Genomic DNA, 20731 nt, shown 5'->3' on the forward strand with positions numbered 1-20731 from the left:
ACAAGATGTGAGTCTGGAAACTTCATAGTTCCTAAAAAGATAAAGCGGTTGTTTAAGTAGAGGACTCTCCAGTTTATGAAAAGCTGAAAAGAGATTCTCTTGTTTTGGAGGATCCAACATATTTATGTAATACTTGAACTGTCCGTTGATTTTAATAGCAACTGTGCAATGCAAAATTGAAGACTTTCTGGTGATTTTTTTCCCACAGATTACAGCAGATTGCAAGTGGTCCCAGGAACACAAAACCATACGATCAGCTTACATTTTTGACATATTTTTAACAAATATAAATTGTCCATAGAGGACAATCCCTTGCATCTTTACCTAAGTCATTAATTTTGAGCGTTCTTGTTGGTTCTTGTCAACGGTCTTAAGATAAATAGGATCTTTAATTGTCATTTAGATGTTGATATATTTTTTTTCAACAGAGATGCAGTGACAGAATCTTATTACTTTATATTGGATGGTTTAATTATGCCCTATGTTATTTTACTTGTTTTAGAATTTGTGATTTCCTTTGTAATCTAGTGTCTCACATGAGGATTCTTTTTTATTTTTATCCACACTAATTCTCCATGTCCAATACATCATTCCATGTCATGCTAACTTCTGCCCCATGATGTCTGTCTCTCTCCAGAAAGGCATTTAACACCTCATGAATGTGCAGAGTGCTGAGAAATTACACCCACCGATCTGCCAGAGATATTTACTCTTAATACACTCAAGGTCAAGAACTGACCCATCCAGAAGCACAGCTTTTACAGCCTTTGCAAAATAGTTTCGAATTAAAATTGCATCCTTGTTTAACTGGGAACATATCAGTTCTAGTGCAAAATATATATTTTGTTCCTGGAGTTTATCTGTAGAGTAGAGCAGATTAAAGCCGGGGTCACACACATGAACCTGTCTTACACTAACTTTTCTAAAAAAATTATTTTTGCATCATCCAGGATTGGATTCAGTGAGTCAGCTGGTAAAGCTTTTTCCATACTTCTCTTTCTGGTGGGATCTAATCCTAGCTTTGGCAATAAAACCATAGCAAATGCATAGTACCAAAACCAAGATGTGTGTAGCCTAAGGGTTTTTCCAAATTTATGTAAGGCTACTTTCACACTAGCGGCAAGGAACTCCGGCAGGCTGTTCCGGCGGGTGAACAGCCTGTCAGGTCTGTGCACGCGTGCCCCCGGACTATCGTTCCGGCCTTATTGACTGTAATGGGGCGGGCCGGAGTACTATATGTCATGACATTAATGACGTCTGTAATTAAAGCTATATTCTACTATTTACTTTTTAGTAAAACCCTTTAAGCTTTTAATGAAAGGGGTTGGCCACATTAAAGTAACATTTCCTAATAGAGATAAACAAATATATTCTAAAGAAATTACTTGACGTTGGGGAACATTTTTTATTATTGTATTTTACTCATTTTGAGCTAAAATAATTTTTAATTGGTCTTTATTAAGAATTTTCAGCAGTTTTTTTTACAGTGTTAAGTTTCATTCTGCAAAATAATTTGCTTCCAGTATCACACTCAACTGTCAGGTTTCTGCTCTGATGGCTCCATATATAGCCCTTATCTCTGAATTCCTGACAGCTAATAGACACTCACTATAGTTAAATTCTTATCACCCTGATAAGAATACAGCTTAAATGAGTGTTTATCAGCTTAACATATGAACATTTTGTTGTGTATATTAAATTATAGGTTCCCACTTTTCATCTTTTTCTAGTGAATCGCACGTTAGTGAATCAATAGGCAAGTGTGAATCATAATCAGTACTATTAGTTGATTTGAGAATTAACAGAACAACTCTAGCATCTGATAAAAAAGCCATGAAGACTTTATTGTGCATCTTTTAAACCAAAGAGGAAATATCATGGACATTTGAAAACCTACGTGCTTTAGGTCTGACAATAGTGACCCTCAAGCTGACCATACACATTAGATAGAAGTTGGTTGATGGTTGAACAATCAATCATCTGATGAACGTTTGTTTTTCGGACACAGTCATACACATTTTAATCCATATTGACCGTTACAGTTCTATACCCGTTCAGTGGAGTCATGCAATGGAAAAGGATCTTTCTGGGAACATTCTATCAAAGAAAGATCTTTCATTCACGAAAGATCTTTCTTTGAATGATAAATATATCGCCTGACTATCAGACAAAAATATTAAACACAATCAACTTCTTTTTAGACGATAATGCTTTGTCGGCTAAAACAATTGATCTTTGTTAAATTTCACCCCACAAACATTTGTTTTGGTTGAAATTGTCAGTTTTGATCAACTTAACTCTAAGGCTACTTTCACACTCGCGTTTTGGCTTTCTGTTTGTGAGATCCATTCAGGGCTCTCACAAGTTGGGCGTGAATATTTGGGCGCAAATTTTAATCGCGAATATCGCCACTTCGAGAATTCATGAATATTTAGAATATAGTGCTATATATTCGTATTCGTATTCTCGAATATTCTAGATTTTTTTTTCCATCAGTAACCTCCCTTCTTGCTTGTGGACCATTGAGAAGGCTGCAATGTCTTTGTCTGACCTTAGCAACATCCCTAGCAACCAATAGGAAAGTTGCCTACCCCTTACTATATAAGAACCTCCCCAGCAGCCATTTTCTGTAGTTTTATGGAGTTCTGAGAGAGACAGCAGTGTCATTGCTGTGCTTTGTGCTTTACTGTTTAAATACATTAGATAGTTAGTTAGTTAGTTAGTTAGTTAGTTAGTTAGCTTATATATATAATACAGATAGTTAGTGGGAGATAGTCAAGGTAGGTTATATCCTGATATAGTGTAGCTCAGGGGTAGGCAACCTCTGGCACTCCAGCTGTTGTGAAACTACAACTCCCAGCATGCATACTTGCTCTGCTCTTCTAAGAACTCACATAGAAATGATTGGAGCATGCTGGGAATTGTAGTTTCACAACAGCTGGAGTGCCGGAGGTTGCTGATCCCTGGTGTAGCTTATAGGTTCCAGTGCAGGGTGTTAGATAGTGTGACAATACTTAGTGCACCAATCAGTAATATGTAGTCAGACCTGCTAAAATGTGAAGTTGCACATATTGCGCAAAAATATGTGCATCATTAATTGCCGATTTGCGCAATTGCGAATATATTGGGGCACTCTATCTGCATATAAAGCTATTGTAATGTTCTGCCGTGCCAACCATTTTCTCCAGTCTCAGGAAACTTCTAGCAGCTTGAAAAATGTAGCAACAGTGACACACGCCTGTATTGCGCGCGCAATACGCGCATATTACATTGCCAATTTTCACAATCAAGAAAATAATTGCAAATTGGGAATATATGACAAATATTCGCCCAAATATTCGCCAAATATCGCAAATTCGAATATTGCCCCAGCCGCTCGTCACTACTCACAAGCAGTCCAAAATGGATCAGTTTTGCCCTAATGCATTCTGAATGGAAAAGGATCCGCTCAGAATGCATCAGTTTGCCTCCGATCAGTCTCCGTTCCTCTCTGGAGGCGGACACCAAAACGCTGCCTGCAGCGTTTTGCTGTCCACTTGACGAAACTGAGCCAATTCAATGGGGACGGATCCGTTTTCCCTGACACAATTTGGCACAATAGAAAATGGATCCTCTCCCATTGACTTTCAATGGAGTTCATGACGGATCCGTCTTGGCTATGTTACAGATAATACAAACGGATCCATTCATGACGGATGCATGCGGTTGCATTATTGTAAGGGATCAGTTTTTGCAGATCCATGGCGGATCCACCCAAAACACGAGTGTGAAAGTAGCCTAATGTGTATGATTACTTTTACTCATGGCATCATGGCCACTATGGCATGAGGGTCACTACTGTCAGACCTGAAGCACGTAGGTATTCAAGTGTCTATGATGTACCCTGTGGGGTTTTAAAGATGCACAATAAAATCTTCATGGTATTTTTTTCGGATGCTGGAGCTCCTGCATTTATTTTCATGTTCATTCATCACTTGTGTTTTGCACACATCTTGTGGTGGCACCACAAAAATTAGATCATATAGTGAAAAAGTTTAGCTATTCCTGCTTTTGAGTATAGTAAACAGCTAAATACGGTAGTAAAATAGTAGCATTTGGACATTTCCCCCAATGCTAAACTAATGGGACTTAACTGCAATCTGTTGGGGAACGTGGACACTAATGATCAATTTCTATTAGTACTTCTGCAGAGGTAACTGTGGGGGCAAAGACCCCTTACTCTAATTTATGCTGAGTTCCAAATTATATGTTCCCATAATGATGATGAGTACCCATCTGAGCATTGATTTGACCGACACTCGAGTGATCAAACAAGTCTCTGTTTATTCAAACAAAATGCATATAATATTATACTGTCTTGGCGAGGAGGGGGTCATAACCCACACACGTCTAATGAAGGTCATGACCATATTTCCTCCAGGGACTTTCTGCATGTCAAAGTTTCTGATCTATTAACTTCAAAAAGGTCATACAATGTAAAATGGCTCCTGCAGACACCAAGATGGAGTCTCATCCCTCACATCTCCCCCATTTGAGACCATGGTGAGCCCGTAGGATCCGTCCGGACGTACCCCAGATGTTTCACCTCATGGATGAAATGTACATCTGCCGGCAGCCGTGCAAAGGTCAGTTGAACCAGGGTTCCAAGCTCATCCATTGTCTCACTACGGAATTGGTAAAAAGTTACTTCTGTCTGCAGTCTTTTATTACATGGAAGAATACAATATACCACTATTACAAGCAAGATTATAACAACAAGCAGTGATACAAATATTCAAGATTGACCCTCCATCTTTGAGACAACTGTGGACTGTCACCGCCCAGAAGTACTTCAGAACAAGCTAATCCTATTCTGGCCTTTGGGATCCCTTCCAGGGAGGGAAACAGATCATTCAGTCCCTCAAACAGCAACTGCTTGTGCCGTATCAAAGCATTGTCCCATTCATCATTTAGTGGATGAAACACTGCTGACACGCTCAAGGTCAGAGCCACTGCCAACAGAAGGACCCTCATCCTGTGGTTCCAAGACTTTCTTGCAATGAGAAGCTTGTATCCAGTTGGGTTTTCCTTTAACTTTTACAGCAGTCTTAGTTTTTAACAAAACTTGGAAGGGACCATCAAATCTGGGCTCAAATGTCTTTCTCACGTGCCTTTTTATGACAACCCAGTCACCAGGCACCAGGGGGTGCGTCCCTTCCACTAAGTCTGGATCTGGAATGGAAGAAAACACTTGTTTATGATTGTGCTCCAACCTGAGGGAGAGGGCCTTCATGTTACTGACCATGCTGTCAGTCTGGAGCTGCAACTGTTGAGGAAAATACAGCCCCAGTTTGGGTACAGAACCGAACAAGATTTCATATGGGGATAGGCCAGACCTTTTCCCTGGGGTGGTGCAGATGGAATACAGGGCAAGGGGGAGGCACTCAGTCTAGGGCTTCCCGGTCTCCTTCATAGCCTTCTGAATTTTTAATAGTGCCGTTCAGTCTTTTCACACGGCCGCTGGATAGGCCACGTGAAAGGCCTGAGTGCCTCCCAAGGCTCCCATCACCTCCCTTGTGAAATTACTTCCTCTGTCTGATTCTATCACTTCAGGGACACAAGTTCACTGACCAGCTTCTTTGCAGTATTCTTGGCATTTGCAGTAGATACAGGGTAAGCCTCCGGCCATCCTGAAAAGTGATCAACGCACACAAGCACATATTCGTATGTTCCTACCTTCGGTAACTGTATATAGTCTATTTGCAGTCTCTGGAATGGGTAAAATGGCCTAGGTGTATGTTTCTTAGGTGTCTTAACTACCTGTCCGCGGTTGTTTAGAGCACAGATCATACAGCCTTGTACAAATCTACTGGCAATAGTGGAGAAACCAGGTGCGACTCATCTCTTCAGTACCGTGCTCACCATAGGACCCTTCGCTTGTTGTGTGGGCCCGTGGGCCTCCTGTGCCATCATAGGATAGAGAGCTTTGGGTAGGCATATTTTTTCTGACACTTCCCAGAGTCCCTACCCATTCAGCACTGCTCCTCTCTGAGTCCAGGAGGTCTTTTCTCCTTACCTCGGGTTTCCAAGGCTTCACTGCTGCCTCTTTTGCAGTGCCTTAACCTTGACAATGGCTACTTCCTTTGGAAGCAGTAGTGAGTTCATTAGTTCAAACACTGAGTCTTTATTCTTTATAGGTTGACCTGCAGAGGTAAGGAAGTCCTTGGCTCTCCAAATAGGGCCATAATCATGTGCAATACCAAACCCGTACCTGGAGTCTGTAAAAATATTTGCTCTTTTACCTTGTGCCATTTTACATTCTTCAGAGATTGCCTTCAACTCAGCCTCCTGTGCTGACATGTGAGGAGGGAGTGGTTCAGCCAGTACTACCTCATGTTGCTTGACCACTGCATATCCAGTATGAAATCCTGGAACTGGGCCATCCTCACCCATGTATCTGCTGCCATCTACAAAAAACTCAAAATGAGGATTAGGTTAGTGATGAGCAGCAGGGGTTGTATTCGAATTCGTAATATTTCGCGAATATTTTGTAGAATATTCGGTGAATATTCGCGAATTCAAATATTAATTATATTCTACGATTTTTTTACTCGAAAAATCGACAAAGTAATGATAGCGTAATATGCAAATTTTTGTAATGCAAATTTTTCGGAATGCTGATTTTACCGAAAATTTTTCAATTGCTGAGCAAAAACATGATTTCTCCCTGCTTTTTGCTTGTGGGCCAATGAGTCATAGCACTATATCGAATATATTAGTTTTTTTGAATATTCGTAATATTCTAAAACAAGAATATGTAGCAATATAGTGAATATTCGAAAAAAACAAATATAGAACAATTTAGCTAATATAGTGCTATAATCTTCTTTGTCTAATAGCTGTAATTTTTTTCTTATCTGAAGTTCAGATTGGAAAAAAAATTCAACTATTGAAAAAAAAGATTATAGCACTATATTAGCTAAATTGCTCTATATTCGTTTTTTTTTTTTTTCGAATATTCGTTATATTGCTATATATTCTTGTTTTAGAATATTACGAATATTCGAAAAACTAATATATTCGTTTTTTCAAATATTCTAAAACAAGAATATATAGCAATATAGCGAATATAAAAAAACCAAAAACAAATATAGAGCAATTTAGCTAATATAGTGCTATAATCTTTTTTTCAATAGTTGAAATTTTTTTCCAATCTGAACTTCAGATGAGAAAAAAATTACAGCTATTAGACAAAGAAGATTATAGCACTATATTAGCTAAATTGCTCTAGATACATGGCTTGCAATGAAGTGTCAGAGGTGAAAAAAACTTTTATCACACTTGGTAATGACGTACAGGATTTTGCATCCAGCATTTCATTTTCTGAAGTTCTGCCTGTGCATAATGTTCAGAATGATAGGCAGAGGCGCATAAAGGAGTTCAACATATGGCTTGGTAAATGGTGTCAAGAGCAAGGATTTGGCTTTGTTTCTCATGATAGCTCTACTTGGAATAGAAAGGAACTGTACAAAAAAGATGGTTTGCATCTTTCTCTCAAAGGAACAAATGTACTTAGTGAACAACTCCAAGAATTTGCGGAAGAGTATTTAAACTAGGAAGGGGGGGCAAAAGAGTGAAAATAAAAGAGTCCAATTGCCCCCCGAAACAATGCCAGAACAGGTCAGAAGCACAGAGGTTAAGAAATGATAAGCTCAGAGTCCTGTCTACAAATGCTCGCAGTTTAGGTAAAAAAATCAATGAACTTGGGTCAATAATGGCATCTGAGAATGTAGATTTAGTGGCTGTTACGGAGACATGGTTTAATGAAAGAAATGACTGGGACATAACCATACCAGGGTACTCTTTATACAGAAGAGACAGAGAAGGCAAGAAAGGAGGAGGAGTGGCCCTGTATGTGAAAGATAGCATTAAATCTAACCTAATACAAGTTGGTGAGGCCAACATAGAGTCAGTTTGGGTTACGTTGCAGTTTGCTAACCATGCAGTAACTCGTGTAGGTGTGATATATAGACCACCTGGTCAAGTTAAAGAACTAGATGATCTACTAGTTGAAGAAATAGCTAAAATGACAATGAAAGGAGAAGTTATCATTATGGGAGATTTCAATCTTCCAGATATAAACTGGAAAACCAAAATAGCAAGTTCTACCAGGAGTACAGATATTCTAAATTCCCTACTGGGGTTATCTCTACAACAAGTGGTTGAGGAGCCAACCCGGAGGGAGGCCTTTTTGGATTTGGTATTCACAAACGGGGATTCGGTATATGATGTCATTGTAGGCGAAACCTTGGGATCTAGTGATCACCAGTCAGTGTGGTTTAATATAAGAACTGTGAAAGAGTCCCACCACACAAAAACAAAAGTTTTAGATTTTATAAAAATAGACTTTTCAAAAATGAAATTAGTCATAAATGAGTCCTTATCAGACTGGAACGGATTACATGGAGTCCAGGAGAAATGGGACTACTTAAAAGGTGCATTATTGAAGGCAACAGAAAATTGCATTAGACTTGTCAGTAAAAACAAAAAAAGGAGGAGACCACTGTGGTACTCAGCAGAAGTGGCCCAAATCATTAAAAATAAAAAGCTAGCATTTTGTAATTATAAAAAAAAACCAGAGCAATGAAGATAAGGAAATCTACAAGATTAGGCAGAGAGAGGCCAAGCAAGTTATAAGAACTTCTAAAGCGCAGGCAGAAGAAAAACTAGCTCAGTCTATGAAAAAAGGGGATAAGACATTCTTCAGATATATAAATGAAAAAAGGAAATTAAAACAAGGAATAACTAAATTAAAAACAAAGGACGGAAGGTATGTAGAAGAGAATAAAGGGCTAGCCGACTGCCTTAATGAATACTTCTGTTCAGTTTTTACAAAAGAAAAAGGAGAAGGACCTCCACTAGAAAGAATGACTAATAAATCGTTTGATGCATGTATCTTTACAGAGGAAGATGTTCTAAGTTTGCTGTCTAAGGTGAAGACAAATAAGTCACAGGGGCCTGATGAGATACACCCAAAATTATTAAAAGAGCTTAGTGGTGAGCTGGCAAAACCGTTAACAGATTTATTTAACCAATCATTAGTAACAGGAGTCGTCCCGGAAGATTGGAAATTGGCTAATGTCGTGCCCATTCACAAGAAAGGTAGTAGGGAGGAATCGAGCAACTATAGACCAGTGAGTCTGACATCAATAGTAGGCAAATTAATGGAAACCCTATTAAAGGATAGGATTGTGGAACATCTAAAATCCCATGGATTGCAAGATGAAAAACAACATGGGTTTACTTCAGGGAGATCATGTCAAACAAATCTTATAGATTTTTTTGACTGGGTGAATAAAAAAATAGACGGTGGAGGTGCAGTAGACATCGCATATCTAGATTTTAGTAAGGCTTTTGACACTGTCCCACATAGAAGACTTATCAATAAACTGCAGTCATTGAGCATGGACTCCCATATTGTTGAGTGGATTAGGCAGTGGCTGAGTGACAGACAACAGAGGGTGGTAGTCAATGGAGAACATTCAAAACAAGGTCATGTTACCAGTGGGGTTCCACAGGGATCTGTACTGGGACCGATTTTGTTTAATATCTTCATAAGTGATATTGCAAAAGGCCTCGCTGGTAAGGTTTGTCTTTTTGCTGATGACACAAAGATAGGTAACAGGGTTGATGTTCCTGGAGGGAAACGCCAAATGGAAAAGGATTTAGGAAAACTAGAAGAATGGTTGGAACTCTGGCAACTGAAATTTAATGTGGATAAGTGCAAGATAATGCACCTGGGGCGTAAAAACCCAAGGGCAGAATATAGAATATTTGACACAGTCCTGACCTCAGTATCTGAGGAAAGGGATTTAGGAGTAATTATTTCAGAAGACTTAAAGGTGGGAAGACAATGTAATAGAGCAGCACGAAATGCCAGCAGAATGCTTGGATGAATAGGGAGAGGTATAAGCAGTAGAAAGAGTGAAGTGCTTATGCCGCTGTACAGAACACTGGTGAGACCTCACTTGGAGTATTGTGCGCAGTACTGGAGGCCATATCTCCAGAAGGATATAGATACTCTAGAGAGAGTTCAGAGAAGAGCTACTAAACTAGTACATGGATTGCAGGATAAAACTTACCAGGAAAGGTTAAAGGACCTTAATATGTATAGCTTGGAAGAAAGAAGAGACAGAGGGGATATGATAGAAACTTTTAAATACATAAAGGGAATCAACTCGGTAAAGGAAGAGAGCATATTTAAAAGAAGAAAAACTACCACAAGAGGACACAGTTTTAAATTAGAGGGGCAAAGGTTTAAAAGTAATATAAGGAAGTATTACTTTACTGAGAGAGTAGTGGATGCATGGAATAGCCTTCCTGCAGAAGTGGTAGCTGCAAATACAGTGAAGGGGTTTAAGCATGCATGGGATAGGCATAAGGCCATCCTTCATATAAGATAGGGCCGGGGGCTATCCATAGTATTCAGTATATTGGGCAGACTAGATGGGCCAAATGGTTCTTATCTGCCGACACATTCTATGTTTCTACATTCTTTTTTTCTTCAAATATTCGCTATATTGCTATATATTCTTGTTTTAGTATATTACGAATATTTGAAAAACGAATATATTAGTTTTTTCGAATATTCTAAAACAAGAATATATAGCAATATAGCGAATATTCAGAAAAAAAACAAATATAGAGCATTTTAGCTAATATAGTGCTATAATCTTCTTTGTCTAATAGTTGTAATCTTTTTCTCATCTGAAGTTCAGATTAGAAAAAAATTTCAACTATTGAAAAAAAAGATTATAGCACTATATTAGCTAAATTGCTCTATATTAGTTTTTTTTAATATTCGCTATATTGCTATATATTCTTGTTTTAGAATATTACGAACATTCGAAAAAACTAATTTATTCGTTATAGTGCTATATATTCATTTTTTAGAATATTCATCATTTTTCCCATTTAAAGTCATGATTCCTCCCTGCTTCTTGCTCGTGGGCCAATGAGTCATTGGCCCACATAGTCTAGGCTCAAATGCCAGTACGTCTTCTTTAGTCTCCTGTATTACGTCTTTTAAACTACGAGAACTGTCATCTTCCTTTGTTCTGGCCCATCTACCAAAATTTCTGCAATATTCTATGCCCGATGTGTCCGGGTGGTGGTGCCTGAGGGGCTTGATTGTCTCCTGGTCCCCCTTCTCCATCCACTGGTGGAGGTGGAGGGACTTGTGGGGTGAATGCGGTACGTATGGTGACCCGGATAGAGTCCTGTACGCAGTCTACGTGGGGGTGCCCCACATGCTCTACAAGTTTCTGTCCAGTAAGGATTCTGGTTTCCACACATTTTACATGTCCAGCCTGGTCTATCCATCGTCCCAGAATATGACGGTGGGGGAGCTGAAAGTGGCGGACATATTTTCTTTGTCTCACTGTCACTGTCATGTTTTATACTTGTGTCATAATACAAATTTCCTCCAAATGTTACATTTGCTTTGGTATGTGCAACAATACGTTTATAATGTATGCTCAGGTTATGTGTATACTTTCAAAAGCTTGAAATAATGCTGACCTTTATGTTGTTGTTTATTTCTTGTCGGAAAACAATAAAAACAATTTTAAAACAAAACAAATGTTACATTTGGCCATTTCTCATTCTTCACTTTCTCTGCTGCCCGACACCAACATTCCACAACCTCCTCACATTCCTGATCCTTCATCCAACCACTATGTGTTCTTTTGAACCTTACCCAAACTTCAGAATCTAAGTTACCATGTTTAATACCCGCCTTCTGTAACACCTTCTCTGTCTTTTTTGTCTTGTTTTCCTCCTACATCTTTGACTATGTGCTAGAGTGCTTGGCTAATTTATATCCCTCAGGTATATGTCTATGTGTTAAGAAATTTTCTACCAGACGTCTGAAATATCTACAGTTATTACTGTACAATCACCCATGTGCTTCCTTATAGCTGACTTCCCCATTAATCTCCTGTTAACGTATCAACTACTGTATATTACACATAGGAAAACTCTATATTGTCTTAACACTTTCTCAGAGGACCCCATGTTTCACTATTTCCTCTACGGGCATTTTCTGTGATACGATACAAAATTCAAACAACAACCAGTACGTAAATCACAACACCAATAACCAAACCAAACGTTTCCCAAGACCAATCAAATTTCATATCTCAGCATAAATAGGTTCTTACCATTTTAAAGAGAAACTTCAATAGACCCACTGTCTCGGACCCAGGACACAGGAAACACAGATATATTTTTGTAAGAATAAGCTTCTTACCTTACAGCGCTGTTTGTAGTATCTGTGAGTCTGGGTCTCCTCCTGTTGCGGCTGGACCCATAAGGTCAGAGTTCACTGGTTAAGCCCCACGTTTAGGCGCCAAAGAAATTGTGGGGGCAAAGACCCCTTACTCTATTTTATGCTGAGTTCCAAATTATATGTGCCCATAATGATGATGAGCACCCATCTGAGCATTGATTTGACCGACACTCGAGTGATCAAACAATCTCTGTTTATTCAAACAAAATGCATATAATATTATACTGTCTTGGCGAGGAGGGGGTGGAAAAGCCACCACACACGTCTCATGAAGGTCATGACTATATCTGTACATATATGTGCTTACAGAAACAGAGAATATTAAATGTCAATTAACCGCAGACGCATTCAATTCAGAATACAGGAAATAAGCGTTAGAGCTAGCAGTTTCCATCTATCGAAAATAGCAAAGGTGGGGGCTAAGTTACTTCCTCCAGGGACTTTCTGCATGTCAAAGTTTCTGATCTATTAACTTCAAAAAGGTCATACAATGTAAAATGGCTCCTGCAGACACCAAGATGGAGTCTCATCCCTCACAGTAACTCTATGGATTGTCTGTGTCATGCTGGGATACTATGAGTCCTCCAGAATGAAAATTGCTCTTTGTTACTCTCTCCGCTCTTAATAATAGGGGAGCACCCTGAATGGGAAATCTCAAAATTCCCAAATAGAGTAATTTTTTATAGAAATGGGTTTGCTAATACAGATTGCCCCTTTAATACAGGTATACCCAATACTTTCCATTTATTTCCTACCACCTATATGTACAGGAGATACAGTACAGCGCATTCGGAAAGTCTTCGGACCTTTTCACCTTTTTCACATTTTGTTATGTTGCAAACTTGTATAAAAAAATCTATTTTTCCCCATCATTCTGCACTTTCATGAGAGAGTGAAAACAGAATTCTCAAAATCTTTTTAATATATAGAAAGGAAAAAGTAAAATCTTGCATTGACATAAGTATTCAGACCCGTTACTCAGTACTTGTTGAAGCACCTTTGGCAGCAATTATAGCCTCTAGTCTTCTAGGGTATGATACCACAAGGTTTGCACACCTTAATTTTCCACAATTCTTCTCTGCAGATCCTCTCATGGCTCTGGCTGGGCCACTCAAGGACATTCACAGATATGTCCCTAAGCCCCTCTTGTGTTGTCTTGGGTCATTGTCTTGTTGAAAGGTGAACTTTAGGCCCAGTCTAAGGTTCAAAGCACTCTGGATTAGATTTTTTATTAATAATATAAAAAATGAATATGGCTGGCTCGTAGCAGTTCATTTGCGTCTTTTAATAAATTAGTTCATATATGTATACAAAAGGCATTTAATAAATCACTACATGTATAACAAATGGCCCTATTCTAATCCCTAAATAGTACAAATTCATATAATTATTAAAACCTCATATTTAAAACACATGTACAAACGGTATAGTTGTTAGATGACCCAAGTCCCTAATGTGGAGCTCTCACATTAAAAATAAATAAATAAAACAAAGTGGCTATCATAGCTGCATCTACAATATATTCAGCGCTTTATGTGTCAATACAATTTATGTCCAATACACTTCCCAGCTGTAAAGTGTCCGCATTGTATTGCTCTAATGTTGCGTGCAGCACTTAACCGCATTAAACCGGCAGTCACTGGAGTGTATACATACTATATTGATACCAGTGTTAGGCCTCTTTCACACGGGCATTGCGGGTGTGTTGCGGGAAAAGATGCGCGTGCGTTGTGGGAAAATGCACGATTTTTCAGCACGATTGCAAAGCGTTTTAATGCGTTTTGCACGCGCGTGAGAAAAATCGGCATGTTTGGTACCCAGACCCGAACCAGGACTTCTTCACAGAAGTTCAAGTTTGGGATCGGTGTTGTGTAGATTTTATTATTTTCCCTTATAACATGGTTATAAGGGAAAATAATAGCATTCTTTTTGCAAGTCTGACATGTGTCACTTTATGTGTAACTTTATGTGGTAATAACATTAAAACACTTCTACTTATCCAGGCCATTCTGAGATTGTTTTCTTGTCACATATTGTGCTTCATGACAGTGGTAAAATTTAGTCAAAATATTTCATTTTTAATTATAAAAAAAATACCAAATTTACCAAAAATTGGGAAAAATTTGCAACAGATAGTGATAACTCAAACAATAGTTATTACTTTACATTCCCCATATGTCTACTTCATGTTTGGATCATTTTGTGAATGCCATTTTATTTTTTGGGGACGTTAGAAGGCTTAGAAGTTTAGAAGCAAATCTTGAAATTTTTCAGAAAATTTCCAAAACCCACCTTTTAAGGACCAGTTCAGGTCTGAAGTCACTTTGTGAGGCTTACATAATAGAAACTACCCAAAAATGACCCCATTTTAGAAACTACACCCCTTAAGGTATTCAAAACTGATTTTACAAACTTTGTTACCCCTTTATGTGTTCTACAAGAATTAAAGGAAAATGGAGATGAAATTTCAGAATTTCACTTTTTTGGCAGATTTTCCATTTTAATCAATTTTTTCCACTAACAAAGCAAAGGTTAACAGCCAAACAAAACTCAATATTTACTGATCTAATTATGTAGTTTATATAAACACCCCATATGTGGCCGTAAACTACTTACGGGTACACGGCATTGCGCAGAAGGAAAGGAACGCCATATGGTTTTTGGAAAGCAAATTTAACTGTGATAATTTTAAGCTGCCATGTCACATTTGAAGACCCCCTGATGCACCCCTAGAGTAGAAACTCCAAAAAAAGACCCCATTTTGGAAACTACGGGATAAGGTGTCAGTTTTGTTTGTACTATTTTAGGGTACATATGTTTTTTGGTTGCTCTATATTACACTTTTTTTTGAGGCAAGGTAGCAAAAAATAACAGTTTTAGACAAGTTTTTATTTTTTGTTATTTACAATGTTTATCTGACAGGTTAGAGCATGTGGTATTTTTATTGAGCAGGTTGTTACGGATGCGACAATACCAAATATGACTTTTTTTGGTTGTTTGTTTCAGTTTTACATAATAAAGCCTTTTTGGAAAAATATATCTGAAAGCCATATTTATTTATATTTTGGGGGCGACTGTCTTATGTAGGGGCAAATTTTTTGTTGGGATGAGATGACGATTTCATTTGTACTATTTTAGGGTGCGTATGACTTTTTGATCGCTTAGTATTACACTTTTTGTGATGTAAGGTGACAAAAAATGGCTTTTTTGACACACTTTTTATTTTTTTATTTTTACGGTGTTCACCTGAGGAGTTAGTTCATGTGATATTTTTATAGAGCAGGTTGTTACAGACGCGGCAATACCTAATATGTCAACTTTTTTTAATTTTTTTAACATTTAAAAGCAATAAAGCAATTTTTTACAATAAAAGCATTTTTGAAACAAAGAAAAACCTGTTTTAGTGTCTCCATAGTCTGAGAGCCATATTTTTTTTAATTTGGGGGCATTGTCTTAGGTAGGTGCTCATTTTTTGAGGAATGAGGTGACGGTTAGATTGGTACTATTTTGGGGGCATACAACTTTTTGATCGCTTGGTGTTGCACTTTTAGTGATGTAAGGTGACCAAAAAAATGTTTTTTTAGCATTGTTTTTATTAAATTTCTTTGACGGTGTTCATCTGAGGTGTTAGTTCATGTAATATTTTTATAGAGCTGGTTGATACGGACGCGGCATTGCCTAATATGTATTCTGTTCTTATTTCCCTATTTAAAAAATAATATTTACTTTATTTTTGGGAAAAGGGCGCTTTTTTTTTTTTTACTTGAAACATTTACTTTTATTTTGTAAAACTTTCTTTTTTTAAACTTTTTTTCCACTTTATTTTTTGTCCCACTTTGGGAATTTAACTTTTGGGGGTCTGATCCCCTTTACAATGCATCACAATATTTCTGTATTGTGATGCATTGGCTGTAAGTGTATTATCAGTGTAATACACTTACAGCCTGCTTGCCTGTGAGATCCAGGGGGCTGGATCTCACAGGCTAAGAGGGAAGGCAGCCGCGATGCCTTAGTATGGCATCAGGCTGCCTTCCCTGCCATCAGGTCCCCGTCACAGCAGTGCGGGGACCCGATGGCTGCTTCCTCCCTCCCCATACATCACACGTGCCGCGATCAGCACAGACTGTGGCACATCAAAGGTTAATGCGCCAGCATCTGTGTTTTCACCGATGCCGGCGCATACAGCAGGGGTCCGGCTATTAGTCACTGCTCCTGCACCCGCCCAATCAGCCCGCTGTAATAGTACAGTGCTCGGTGGCAAGTCGCGCCCAGCTGCGCCGCACTATTACGGCGCTAGTCGGGAAGGGGTTAAGCTGAACTCCCGCAGCTTTCAGCTACGTGTGCTCTCGCCCAATATTTTCAAGCTTGTGCGCTCAGGGCTTCACGCTGGATGTTAGTCCAAGATTTGTTCTTATAATCTTTGTATATAAATTACTGTCAGTAATGTCCACTTACTGTCCGCTACCAGACGCGTTTCGGACCAGTAATGTTCCTTCCTCAGTGGTATAGAATTAGAATAAATATTCCTCAGTGGTATAGAATTAGAATGAATAATAGGAAGAAACTCGTCTGGTGGTGGCCAGTAAGTGAACATTACGGACAGTGATTTATATACGAAGATTATAAGAACAAATCTTGGACTAACATCAAGCGTGAAACCCTGGGCGCACAAGCTTGAAGATATTGGGTGAGAGCACACGGAGCTGAAAGCTGCGGGAGTTCAGCTTAAAGATCGCAGCAGGCAACTGCACCTACAAGCTGCAATCACAACGAACCCAGCACAGTCGAGAGTGGCACTGAGCAGTCTTACACTGGTATCAATATACAGGCTGGGCCATGGTGAAGAGAACACCGCGAGGAGGTGATTTAGACCGCATTCTCCTACAAAAGGAGGCACAATGGATCTTTAGAATGGGGACCACCAAACCTAATGGTTTGAATGATGCAATTTCCTTTGTCCCGTTTATATGATATATCTAGGATCCATTGATGTACACTGTGGTCATTTCTTGCCTCCTGTGATTTGGACTATACTATGCCATGGTTGTCCCTGCCAGACCATACCTATACATGTGAAGTGGTTTTCATGAGTCGGACTAGGTTCAGAGGATACTGTATTTTGGCTAATCATTATTTAGATTGGCTTGATATGCTAGTTTACCTATAGATACATATTATCAGTAGTGGTATGATCCACTACCTATGGGCAAGTGCACATACACACTCATCTTTGATCGACATGTATTTATAATGATGTGTGTGTATTTTCATTTGGTAATTTGCCTGTAACTTAGTTGCCACTTCCACATTATGTCACATGTGTTTATTCTGTATATCTATTTTGTATATTTTGTAGGTTTATTATTATTTGCTTCATGATCCCCTATTTGCTCTCTGAATACTGCTACCTGTTCATATACAAGGCCGCCATTGATATTCCCTGCTACACTGTTACCATTCAGCGCTTGAGCGCTGACCCCCTGGACACATCCCTATTCCTCCGTTGTTGGTAGTGAACTAGCCCATTATGAATGATTCTTGTGGTGGATTGGCTACCGATAGGAGGTGTGTCCATGGGGGCGTGGTGTCTGCCCTTTAAATCACGGCGTCTGGCTGGCCGCTTCGCGGCCATTACAGTGCCGAGACTATGTTTGTCAAAAGCAGTACACCGTGTTCCACACTAGGATTCGGTGTTACTCACTAACATCTTTATGTAGTTCGCCGATTCCCAGACTAGGGTATCGGGTTAGGCAGTGAAGGTGTTGTAGCTACACAGGCTCCTGATGAAGCGCACTGATAAGGTGCACGGAAACGCGTAGAGCCGTAGTTCAGCATATACAGGTGGGCTGTCTGCTGCATGTACCCTTATCAGCAGAAGCCTTCACTTGTGTTATCGACGCACCTACATTGGGGCTAGTGTTTGGAGTTACGGCACAGTACACTGCCGCTCCCTGCACTAACCGTTACTGCCCAGCGATATTACAGTCACTGGCCAGTGTTATATGTGTGCTGCGTGTGGTATGCCCTATATGGATGTTGAGCCATTCAACATAGACACATTCCCAGAGGTCATACCACTCCTGTAATATCCTACCAGCACATATTACTACTGAGAGGCAGTACTTTGTATCTCATAGTATCACATTTGATTCTCTGTGCAGTGGTTCTATACATTTTTTAACATATTAGTCCGTCTATCTGTTTGTTACACCTCAGTGGGCCTCCAACACACCCGAGTTGGGAGGATCCCTGCCAATACAATTATAGGTTGTACCATCTGGATAGACGGTTTTGATTCCATGTCCTATGATTATTGTAGGTTTTCACCCCTATCCCCTAAAGCACTAATAAACTGTTTATTATTTTTGCTCTCTTTTAACGTCCCTTTACCAATATTTGTTCTGTTTGTTATTTAGGGACATGTACCTCTTACACTTTGCTATAGTAATTTTGTGCGAATTGTGAAGTTACTAAACAAAACCACCACTATTGGCCTGACACTAACCCACATTGGATAGATCCCTCCAAGACTGTTGGAACAAAAAAATTGATGGTATGGTGTGGTATATGGGGTACAAAGATAGTGGGGCCATTCTTCATCAATGGAAACCTCAAGGCCACTGGATATGCGAAATTGCTACATGATGATGTGTTTCCCTCTTTATGCACTGAAGCTGGCACGTTTCCTGAGTTTTTCCAGCAAGATGGTGCACCACCACATTATGGGTGTCAGGTCCGAGCATTCCTAGATGAACAGTTTCCTGGAAAGTGGATTGGTCATCGTGGGCCAGTTGAATGGCCCCCAAGGTCTCCCGATCTGACCTCCTTAGACTTTTATCTTTGGGGTCATCTGAAGGCAATGGTCTATGCTGTGAAGATACGAGATGTGCAGCACCTGAAACTACGGATACTGGAAGCCTGTGCTAGCATTTCTCCTGCGGTGTTGCTATCAGTGTGTGAAGAGTGGGAGAAGAGGGTTGCATTGACAATCCAACACAATGGGCAGCACATTGAACACATTTTATAAGTGGTCAGAAACTTGTAAATAACTCATGAAAGAATAAAGTTACGTTAAAACCGAGCACACCATTGTTTTTCTTGTGAAATTCCCAATAAGTTTGATGTGTCACATGACCCTATTCCTATTGAAAAAACAAAAGTTGGATTCAAAATGGCCGACTTCAAAATGGCCATCATGGTCACCACCCACATATACTAATGTGCCACAAACAAGAAGTTAATATCACCAACCATTCCCATTTTAATAAGGTGTATCCATATAAATGGCCCACCCTGTAGTGTATATACACTCCAGTGACTGCCTGTTTAATGCTGTTAAGTGCTGCACGCAGTATTAGAGATATACAATACGGACACTTTACAGCTGGGATGTGTATTGGACATAAATTGTATTGACACATGAAGCACTGATTATAAATGCAGCTACGTTGATCATATAGCTCCTGAGACATTCACTGCAATTGAAGCCCATATAATACCAAGCAACAAAAGATATAAATCTTCATTACTTACACAGAATTCATTGTTTGAAACCTGTCCAGTTAAATGTCCTAATTTTTTTCATAGCCGCTTTGTTTTATTTTATTTTTTAATGTGAGAGCTCCACATTAGGGACTTGGGTCCTCTAACAACTATACCGTTTGTACATGTGTTTTAAATATGAGGTTTTAATAATTATATGAATTTGTACTGTTTAGGGATTAGAATAGGGCCATTCGTTATACATACAGTCAGGTCCATAAATATTGGGGCATCGACACAATTGTAACATTTTTGGCTCTATACACCACCACAATGTATTTGAAATGAAACGAACAAGATGTGCTTTAACTGCAGACTGGCATCTTTAATTTGAGGGTATTTATATCCAAATCAGGTGAACGGTGTAGGAATTACAACAGTTTGCATATGTGCCTCCCACTTGTTATGGAACCAAAAGTAATGGGACAATTGGCTTCAAAGCTGTTCCATGGCCAGGTGTGTGTTATTCCCTCATTATCCCAATTACAATGAGCAGATAAAAGGTCCACAGTTCATTTCAAGTGTGCTATTTGCATTTGGAATCTGTTGCTGTCAACTCTCAAGATGAGATACAAAGAGCTGTCACTATCAGTGAAGCAAGCCATCTTTAGGCTGAAAAACAAAACAAACCCATCAGAGAGAAAGCAAAAACATTAGGCGTGGCCAAAACAACTGTTTGGAACATTCTTAAAAAGAAGGAACGCAACTGTGAGCTCAGCAACACCAAAAGACCTGGAAGACCACGGAAAACAACTGTGGTGGATGACCGAAGAATTCTTTCCCTGGTGAAGAAAACACCCTTTACAACAGTTGGCCAGATCAAGAACACTCTCCAAGAGGTAGGTGTATGTGTGTGTCAAA

At 39.2% G+C, this 20731-nt stretch overlaps 1 long non-coding RNA gene across 1 annotated transcript; it reads left to right on the top strand.

Moving 5' to 3' along the window:
- The first annotated feature begins 1058 nt into the window (after positions 1-1058).
- LOC120986897 lies at positions 1059-17795 on the top strand. Its single transcript, XR_005775837.1, has 3 exons — positions 1059-1069; positions 9545-9548; positions 17437-17795. It is a non-coding gene; the product is annotated as an uncharacterized LOC120986897 (long non-coding RNA).
- The last annotated feature ends 2936 nt before the right edge of the window (positions 17796-20731 follow it).

This window comes from Bufo bufo, chromosome 1, assembly GCF_905171765.1.
Source record: "Bufo bufo chromosome 1, aBufBuf1.1, whole genome shotgun sequence".
In the NCBI taxonomy this organism is placed as follows: Eukaryota; Metazoa; Chordata; class Amphibia; order Anura; family Bufonidae; genus Bufo; species Bufo bufo.